This window comes from Octodon degus, unplaced genomic scaffold (genome assembly GCF_000260255.1).
Source record: "Octodon degus isolate 3935 unplaced genomic scaffold, OctDeg1.0 scaffold00183, whole genome shotgun sequence".
Lineage (NCBI taxonomy): Eukaryota > Metazoa > Chordata > Mammalia > Rodentia > Octodontidae > Octodon > Octodon degus.
The window spans coordinates 68,755-79,122 of NW_004524759.1; the positions used below are offsets into that span (position 1 = coordinate 68,755).

General features: G+C 35.8%; 1 pseudogene; it reads left to right on the top strand.

The window, feature by feature from the left end:
• The window catches only part of LOC101568232, a 35,644-nt pseudogene extending 33,619 nt beyond the window's left edge, over nucleotides 1-2,025 (top strand).
• Nucleotides 2,026-10,368: the final 8,343 nt, after the last annotated feature.

The following is a 10,368-nucleotide window of genomic DNA, read 5'->3' on the forward strand; positions in this document are numbered from 1 at the left end:
GATATATAGTTGCATTCTCTTAACGAATAGAATGATTTTTTCTAATGGTGTTTGTAAGTAGGATCACAAGTCTGCATCTTGTACAGAAATTAACCACTAAGAAGAATATATGCAGTGTATTATTTGTTGAAGCTGTACTTTCGATTTGATTTGAAACTGTCTCATTGCTATATGTTTATCAATAAAACTTTGAAAAGAAAAAAAAAATTCAAAGCAGCCTTTGGTGTTCAGGCTGTGGAAGAAGTACTGATTGATGGTTTTAGCCAGATCTACAGTAAATATCAGAAGCAGAAGGCAAAGCAAAAAGATATAGAAGCTTTCCAGTTTCATCAGAAAGCAAATATCTGCAAAGTTGAGACCTTAAATGTGCATTGGTATGATTCCCTGATATCTCCCCATTCCTCCCTTTTGCAAGGCGACTGTTTACTCTATGGAATTGTGTATAAGCAATGTAACTTAGTTTTTTATTGTTATAAGGGTTCATAGTTAAATGGAACTGCATTAAAAGACATTGATAAAAGGAGTGGTATTAAAGGCAAGGCAAGCCAAGTAGTTTGCACTATAACAATAGAAAAGATGCCTGGAAGTTTTCTCAAGAATTAGTAAAAATCTACTGTTTGCAGGCTCAAAGGTGAAGTAAAAGTAAACTCCTTTGAAAGACTTTGCTTTGAGAAGAGAGTCTCAGGGAACCCTGCTCAAGAAGGACCACCTAGAGAATTGCTTCCCCAGGATTTGGTTCAGTGTTTAGCATTCAAACACACAGAGGTCTCTAGGGCCAAGATCCAAGGATGTCCAGCTACTACTTCAGCTGGTAGAACACCTTGGCATCATTCATGTGGTACTTGTTATAGGCATGCCAAGTGCAAGCATTGTATAATCATGGAGTTTACCACCCAGAATTCAATAGGACTGTGAGGCAAACAGTGGGTCCCTTAGTGGGAAGTATGTGAAGTTGTGAAAGTGAAGGCAAAAGTACAGTGGAAACTCTAGGTGTGTGAAGAAACCAGGAATGTGGAGTTTCTGCTAAGAAATACTATAGGCAGTGAGTGGAGCCACCCAAAGGAGAGATCATTAGGACTACAACCAACAATCCCTTAGGGACAAGGCCACCTAAGCCATTTGGAACTCACATATCACCCCAACTTTCCCTGGGTCTTTGCCCTACTGGATCTCTGTCTTGCTTGGATATGATTCCGTTATATTCTCCCATTCCTTCCTTTTGCAGTGTGACTGTTTACCCTATGGCATTGTGTATCAGCAATGTAACTTAGGGTTTTTTATTGTTGTAGGTATTCATAGCTTTGAGTTTATCTTAGGTTTCAGAGGAGAATTTGGTCTTAATTTTTAGCAGTATTGGAACTGATAGGATTTTGACAACTGTTAGATATGGACTAAATGCTTTTTGCATAAAGAGATGAGCTAGAGAGAGAGATATACATTTCCAGGTCAGGTCCTAATGACCAGCCTCTTCTGACTAGGCCCTACCTCCTAAGAGCACATTTAGCTATAACTAACTTTCCAAAAGCCCCACCTCTAAACACATGAAGTTCCCAGATGATAATCTAAATCTGAATCAGGGCATTCTGCCTCTACTCCCCTAAACATACATGTTCATCTCTATCCAAAATACTATCTGCTGAAAATTGTTAAGTATCCACCAAAATTGTAAATACTCAATGCCAGCTGTTATATATGAAGGGTTGATTAACATATATTTCAGAAATGAGCAGTGAATTTCTGAAATAAAATTTGACATATTCTAGGAATGCAGTGATGGTCTTTTTGTGTTGAATTTCAGATGTGCTGATGAAGAATTCTTGACAGTCCAGGGCACTGATCTCTCAGCTTGGGGACTGTGGAAGAATCTTCTGGGTTTGACTTTAATGATGATTTTCTTCCTCCTAATTACCTTCCTAAAATTGGCATTTCTTAAAAAACATTCCTAATTTTCATTTAATTATAAGTTATCATAATATTAAAAAGGAGCTCTTTTGATTTAATTGAAATCCAATGAAGATTTTGTATTGTCTACAGTTCATTTGCCATCACTGGTGCTCACTATCATTTCAATAAAACCATCTGCAAATGTCACAACAAACTGAATTGTATGTGGAAGAACCCAAGTGAAATACTTATGACATTATGTTTGGCATATCAGTTCATTTTGTCAGACAAAAACCAGGGAGAAGAAATATAGTCTAATTTATTGACCTGAAAAGGGAGAATTTAATTCTAGAAGCAGATGACAAGTTACTAATATCGCTGGTGTCATTTTCCTCATCTTTTGAATAAATAAGTGGGCTCGTCGCCCTTCAGTCTATGATTCTATGATCTGCCATTGTTTAATAAGTGACACATGTGTTAATGCTGTATTATAATGATGAAATCTAGACAAAAGCCTGTTTTATTTCAAGAGTGAACCAAAAAGCAAGCTGTGATGATATAAAATGTCTTTGATAAGCTTATTAATATAATTCACTAAATGCTAAATTTGAAATCTTTGAATAATTTTTTCATTTAGAATAGTGTTGCAGAGATATTATAGAAAGTTGCTGTGTGGTTTTTGCCTAGATTTTTTATATATGAACTTATTGTCTGATACATATGAATCAATATATATTGGTCAAAGCTAGGAAAATAGCAGTGGGATGTTATGGCTAGTGATATTGCACTAGCAATTGAACTGTATTCCTATCTTGTCACTTTTCAACTAATATCCTTTATTGTTTTGGGAGTCAATTTAGAAGATCCCATTTCATTTATTTTGCCCTTTTAAAGCAGTATTTAGGGGAATTAAGGGAATTGAGAGACCACCAAATGTAGCTATCCTAGATCACATCATGTTGGAATGTCATGTCTCTGTCATTGGTGCTATAGTATTATAATATGAGTCTGTGGATATACCCTTATATTTTTATCTTTGAACTTGAAGGAACTTTTTTTCTTTTGATGGCATTTAATTAATGCATTAGGTGATAATATATTGTCTGCATTCCCTGATTATTGTGTGAATATCAAAGTCATATATCCTGTTTTAGATTCAATTTATATTTTTATATAACCATATGTTACAATTCCCTGAATATATATTTCTTCAGCACATTGAACCAGGTTATTTCTATGATTTCTGCACAAAATGCACCTACCAGAACAAATGAAAATGCCAAAATTCTTTTTTTTTTTGGTGGACCTGGGGATTGAACTGAGGTCCTTGTGCTTGCCAGAGAAGTGCTTCTTCCACTGAGCCATCTCCCCAGCCCCAAAATGCCAAAATTCTTATACCCACTTTATAAATTATTAAGAATGTGATATCTTGCTATATTTACCTTCCTTCTGCAAGATAATTGCCTTTTACATTCTTTTTCTCACAGCAAGAAGGATCAGTCTGAAAATGTCCAAAATTTGTCATCTATGGTTCAATTGTTTCAAATGCTACTGAACATCTAAAAATGTTTAAGTTTATTTTCTACAAGGTAGAAAACAAAAAATTAGTTTATAGAAATTAACTTAAAGGACTGGCCAGATAGCTCAGTGGATTAAAGCACCTGCACAGGCATACATCGGGACCAGGCTTGATCCCCAGTGTGCTGTGCCAGCCCCATCCCCAGGGTATGCTGAGATGGCAATAGAGCCTCAGTGCAGTGGCACGTGCCTGTAATCCCAGCATTTGGGAGGCTGAAAACAGGAGAATTGCTATGAGTATGATCTGTGTAGTGAGACCCTGTAGACCCTCTACTAAATACATAAAAAGAAATATACTTAAAACTATATACATATTGTCATGAATTTTTAAAATTTTGAAAATTTGTAACATATGTATTGTTGTATGTTACCTTATTTCTGTCTCTGTTTCTGATCTTTGTTATGGCTTTTGTTGTTACTCTTCAAAATAAAATAAAACAAAATTTTAAAACATTTTCTTGTGTATCAAAATTTATCTATCATAGAAGCAAGCCAATTAATTTGCTTTAAAATAAAAGAAACTGGAAAGGTGGGGCCAGACTCCTTGTATGGGCCAGTGGGGCAGAACCTAGATAACAGTGAGGCCCAGAGGGGCCCAAACTTTCCACATGGAGGTGGCAGGAGGGAACTCAGGTGAACTGGTCTTTCCTGAGGACTCCAGGTATGTAGTGGGGAGGTATTTGAACAAAACTCAGGGGAGCTATTTTATATACAAATTTACAATTTATGATCTGTTGTGTTATACAACTATAGTGTTTGCTCCTGTGGTCTAAAGTACAAAAGTCATTATTTACCAAAGATTGTCAATTTCTAAATTTCACTTGCTGTTATTATTATTGTTAATTGTACTGTTGTAACTAGGACACCTTATCTATCTTAAGCACATGTTTTCCCTTGGGCAATAATCAGGAGGCACTGGAGTAATAACCCCACCAGTGCCCTATACCAAAGGATGAAGTAGAGTGCCAAATGGAAACCAATATTTCACTCTCAATAAATAGAGAAGGACCTGTTTAGGCAGATTCAGGGACTGGAGTTCAATCCCCGGTGTGCTGTGATGGTCCCACCCCTGAGGCATGCTGAAACAATGATTGAGACTGGGGATGGTGGTATGTACTTGTAATCCCAGCACTTAGGAGGATGAAAACAGGAGGATCTCTATGAGTCTGATCTGTGTAGTGAGACCATGTAGACCCTGTGCTAAATACATAAAAAAGCTAAATATGACAAATGAGCAGTTAACATCATTCTAAATAGAAAAGACGAAAGCTGTGACTCTAAAATGAGGTACCAGATAAGGATGTCCACTGTCACCACTCCTATTCAATGTTGTTTGGGAAAATTAGCCAGAGCCATTAGAAAAGAGAGAAATATAAAGAATAATAATTGGAAAGGTAGAAGTTAAGCTATTATTATTTGCAGATGACATGATACATTAAATTAGAGATCCAAAAAACACCAGGAAACTCCTAGAATTGAAACAAATTCAGTGACATAGTAGGATACCATGTCAACACCAAAAATCAATAGCTTTTACATACATGACAAACTTACTGAGAGAGAAATTAGAGAAACTATACCCTTCACAATAGTATCCACCTAAAAAATATTTAGGAGATAATCTAACAAAGGAAGTAAAAGATCTATACAATGAAAATTAGAATACTCTGAAAAAAAATTGAAAATTTCAGAAAATGGAAAGGTATTCCTTGATCCTGAATAGAAAGAACCAACATTGTGGTAATGGCCATACTTCCAAAATTGTTACACAAACTCAATGCAATCCCAATTAAAATGCCATGAACATACCTCACAGATCTAGAGGAAACATTCCTAAAATTTGTTTGGAATCAGAAAAGACCTAGAACAGCAAATGAAATCCTGGTCAGCAAAGGCAAGGCAGGAGGCATTATAATCCTTAACTCGAAATTATACTACAAAGCTACTGTGATGAAATCAGCATGGTACAGGGAAAAAAAGGGATCAATGGAACATATTAGAAGATGCAAACACAACTAGAAACACACTAGCCATTTTATCTTTGATAAAGGGTCCAAACATGTTCACTGGAAGAAAGACAGCTTCTTTAACAAATGGTGCTGAAAAAGTGGCTCTCCTCATGCAAAAAACCAAAACTAGATCCATATCTATGGCCATATACCAAAGTCAAAGTGGATTAAAGGTCTAAACATTAAAACAGAAACACTAAATCCACTGGAAGAGAAATTAGGTAGAAATCTTGAAGGTGTGGGGGTAGGCAGAGACTTCATGAACAAAAACCAAACTGTATGGGAAATACTTCAAAGAATCAATAACTAGGATCTTACTGACAAGTTTTTTCAAGTCAAAATAAATCACCAACAGAAAGAAAAGACTACCCACAAATTGGGACAAAATGTTAACAAACAGTCAGTAAAAGACTTCTATCTACAATATGTAAAGCACTAAAAAAAAAAAATCAGCCCCCGCCCAAAGTCAAAGACCCAATCAATAAATGGGCATCTGAGATGAATACACACTTGTCAGAGGAAGAAATGCAAATATCAAATAAATACATGAAAAATGTTCCACAAAACTGGCCATTTGAGAAATACAAATGAAAACAACAGTGAGATGCCGTCTCACTCTCGAAAGAATGGCTATCATGACAAGATCAACTAATAACAAATGCTGGAGAGGCTGTGGGGAGAAAGGAACCCTCTCCACTGTTGGTGGGAGTGCAGGCTGGTACAACCACTATGGAAAGCAGTGTGGACTCCTCAAAGAACTAGGATTGGAATTCCAATTCAATCCAGCTATTCCCCTCCTGAATATTTTCCCAAAAGAAGTAAAAACATCATACCATAGTGATATATATGCACCCACTGTTTATAGCAACACAGTTTATTGTAGCTAAATCTTGGAATCAACCCAAATGCTCATCATCTGAGAAATGGATAAAAAGGGTGTGGTATTTTTACACAATGGAGTATTACACAGCTATAAAGAAAGATAAATTTGAAACTTTTATCAATAAATAAATGCAACTAGAACAGTACTTATAAGAGAAATAAGTCATATCCAAATATATAAACAGTATGATGTCTCCCTAATGTAAGAATCTGAAAGAATGAATAAAATCTGAAAGGTAAAATAGATGTAGTTAAATGCAAATAAGCTGAACAGAAGAAATAAACAATGGAGATGAGGGAAAGGAGAAAAGAGGGAAAAAATCATGGGAAAAATCATGTAAGCATCTACACAGGATGGCTGAGATGATTTTGCTACTAATTTCTATCAGCTATTTTTTGAAAGTAGCAGTTAATGTTTGAAATTTTTAGTTTGGCTAACTCTATGTACTTATATGTGTAATCTGAGAAAATACATTGAGGACTGCAGTGTGCTATAACTATCATGATTGAATACCTTTCATCTTGTTCTATATGTAGCATCTCTAATGTCTTATCTATTATTATACTTTCTAAAACATTAATAAATAAAAAGCAAAAGGGACAAGGAAAAGAATTAAGGTTTATTGAAAAGAAAAGTTAATGCTTAATTGTTTGATCAATCTTACCTACCTATATCTGGTAATCTGAGCAACAAATTTGATAACATTGTGTAATATAATATAATTGTTAATTTTCTATTCTTGTTTTGAAATTCTGTACCATTTTGTTTTATGTTGTTTTGTTTATATTTGTCCTTGTTATTTGTTTTTGTTTTTCCTCTTTAAAATAAAATAAACCACAAAGATATATAAATGCTAGTTGCTATTTGTATTCTAGTTTCTCTTCTTTGACTGTAAGAATGGTGTTAGGGAAGATTCCTAGGTATGCTGCAGAAGGAAGAAAAGATAGACTTGAGAAGGGAAATACACATATCTGTTGTTCTGTCTTTGGAACAGCTTTTCATGAGCATTGTACAGTACATAGATATTTTAAAAGTCAAAAGTACCTATTTACTATCTATTTTTGCAATAGTTTTTCCTAATCCAGTACTACTTGCTCTATGGACTTTAGAATTCAATTGTGTAGGCAGCAGAGATGGAGGCTATAGAGATGTCCTTTGACAGCTTGGGCTGTCACTAAGGGTGCTCCACTGACACACACTGTTGATGTTTGAAATGTCAGCAGTTGAGATTGATTCTGAGTTCTCAGAATGGCCCTGCCATTTGAGGAGATCAGACCAGACAGCAAGTTGGGGGCAAATGATAATATGCACTAACTAAATAATCATCCCTGATGCCTGCAGGATCACTGCCTTGGACTTTAAGTCCTAATGGAGGCAGTAACTTTGTACAAGTGCTTATAGAAATGTTACTTTAGGCTACCTTTGGCCTTTGAGGGGAAAATGGTTTTGAAAAAACTACCAAGGTGCACTGTGCCTAAAATATTCACAAACTGCCACTTCATATAAAAATTTCAGACCCCAGATCAACAGTCAGGTCCATGATCCAAACAATATTGGCCTCTGTCCTCATCATTTTTATTAAGTCCACTGTAGAATTTATACTTCCTTTTTCTGTAGTTGTAGGTGTTGCTAGATTAAAGTTCCTGAATCCCAAATTGTGGGATGCCGTTAATTGATATCCATTTTGTAACAGTGTCAGCCATTTTCTTAAGTTTCTATTCCCCTGCTGAGTTAAGTTTTTGCTCCTTCCCACCTTGCCCATTCCCCATGAATCACGTGCTGTGCCCCAGGGGTGGAACCTTCCTCCATTGACTAGATACCTGCTGATGTCAAGATTGGAGAGTTCCTCATTCCTACACTCCTTATATATACCCAGCACCTCCCCTGAATAAACGAGACTTGATCAGGCTCTCCTGTCTTGTCTCCATTTCTTGCATCTCCTGTCCTTTGTCCCCTCCTCCATTCCCTGCTCCTCTCCCAGGTGACCTTCATTGACTGACCCGCTGGAAGGGCCACCAAAGAGCAGGAGACAATGTCCCACTGGAAATATAAACAAATGAGTTGTTTCTGCCACTTAATCACTGGGATTTCCACGTTGGTGGAACAGTGGCAAAGGAAGGAGTTACAAGATTGGTCTAGCAGCCCACAAGGAAAATCTGTCACTTCCAGACCCTGAGTTCAGAATAAATTATAAACAACAATTATGTAAAGAAGACTTGCCTTAATATTCGACTCACTCGTGATCCAGGTTCCACTCTAAGGATTCTACCTGTGCTGGTGAGGATATGGCTAGAACTGGAGTCCTTGTGCACATGCTGGAGCTGTAGACTGTGCTATCACAGTCAGACAAGTAGGGCAGCCTCGCAAATTAAAGAAGTGTATATATTTGGAGCTCAGCACTTCTGCCTTATTGTATACATAGAGGAACTCATGAGAAACCAATAAGAAATTATGTGAGCAAAAAGTTTTTGAAATGAAGGTATTAAATTGTTCAATGCAGGAATGCATAAAGAAAATTATATATAGCAAGTCACTGTGCTAGGGACCATCTACATCCTTCATCTGCAATGGACATTTCAGGTTTAATGTGAAAGTTCAATTTTAATATGTATGCTTTTGTGCATACTTGTTCTTATTTTGTGCTCAGGATCACGTGAAGGAGACGACAGTCATTTACTTATTTTACAAATGAGAAGATTGAAGACTTTAGAAAAAGTAGCCTCAGGTACAGGTGTCTGTCTGGTCACAGGGCTAGTAAGTCTAGAGTAGGGACCAAAGTCTCAGCCTAGTTTTATTTGCACTATACTTTCAGCTTTTCCCTGTTTTATGGGTGGACTGCAGGGAAAGTCCCATAGTGTACTCTGTGGAGCACCTTCTGCACTGTATTCTAAGATTACTTCCCACTGAACCATTCATAATTATAGTTAGTGGATAATGAGCACCTGCCCAAATGCTTTGTACCACAGCAAATCATATATATATATATATATATATATATATATATATATATATATATATATATATATATATATATATAATATATATAATTCATTTTAATGAAAAAAAGAAAATAGCAATGAAACAGTTTCAAAACAGTTAGTAGAATGGTTAAAATAATACATTGCATATTGTTGTCTTTGTGGTAGTTGTTTAGAAAACAAGATGCAGACTTGATATCTTGTCTAAACAATATTAGTACAAACCTTTCTTCTCAGTGAAATCAGAGAAAGCAGCTGTATATCTATCCTAACTATCTTGTGTATGCATATATATTTTTTTCTTTCTTTCTTTCTTTCTTCCCACAACAAAACCATCTTTTATTTATACTTTTGCAAAGTTAGTAACACGTGATGGCAAGGTTGCCTAGCGACTAATAGCAGGCTTTAACCAGACAGGATGTTTACTGAGGTCTAATCCCACCTACACACGTTTGATCAATTTCCTAGCTTCCATGGCTCCCAAATAACTCCCTTTTTCGTTTTATTTTGTCAGAGATGGGTGTTTCATTGCAGTTAGAGATGCTGTGGACTATATTGGGTTATTTTGCTGAATTCAAGTACCTACAATCTTTGAACTGGTATCACAGTGAATCATTTTGTGATCCCTGATTTTTAGCTCTTACCACTTGTAGCTCTTTCTTTGCTCAGAAATCAAGAAGAGCTCCACATTACTCAGTATTTTCAAGAAATAACATTTTTACTTTCTATTGAGAAATAACATTTCTGCTATAAATTTAGTGAAAACCTCTCCTAATGAAAGCAATTGCTGCTAACTCAAACTTTGGCTGACAGATTGCAGTAATGGAAGAAAGCTCAGTACCACAGCTTCCTCTTTTTAATCTTATCTAGATTATAAATCCAAGTTTTGACATATATGATGATGTATATTTGACATCTACATTCCTAGAACAGTATGAAATGAGAACTTCAGTTATGTAATGCTTTAAGACTTTCAAAACTTTCTTAAAATTATGCTTTAAATAATATGTTTACTGAGTTAAAACTTTTGAGTATA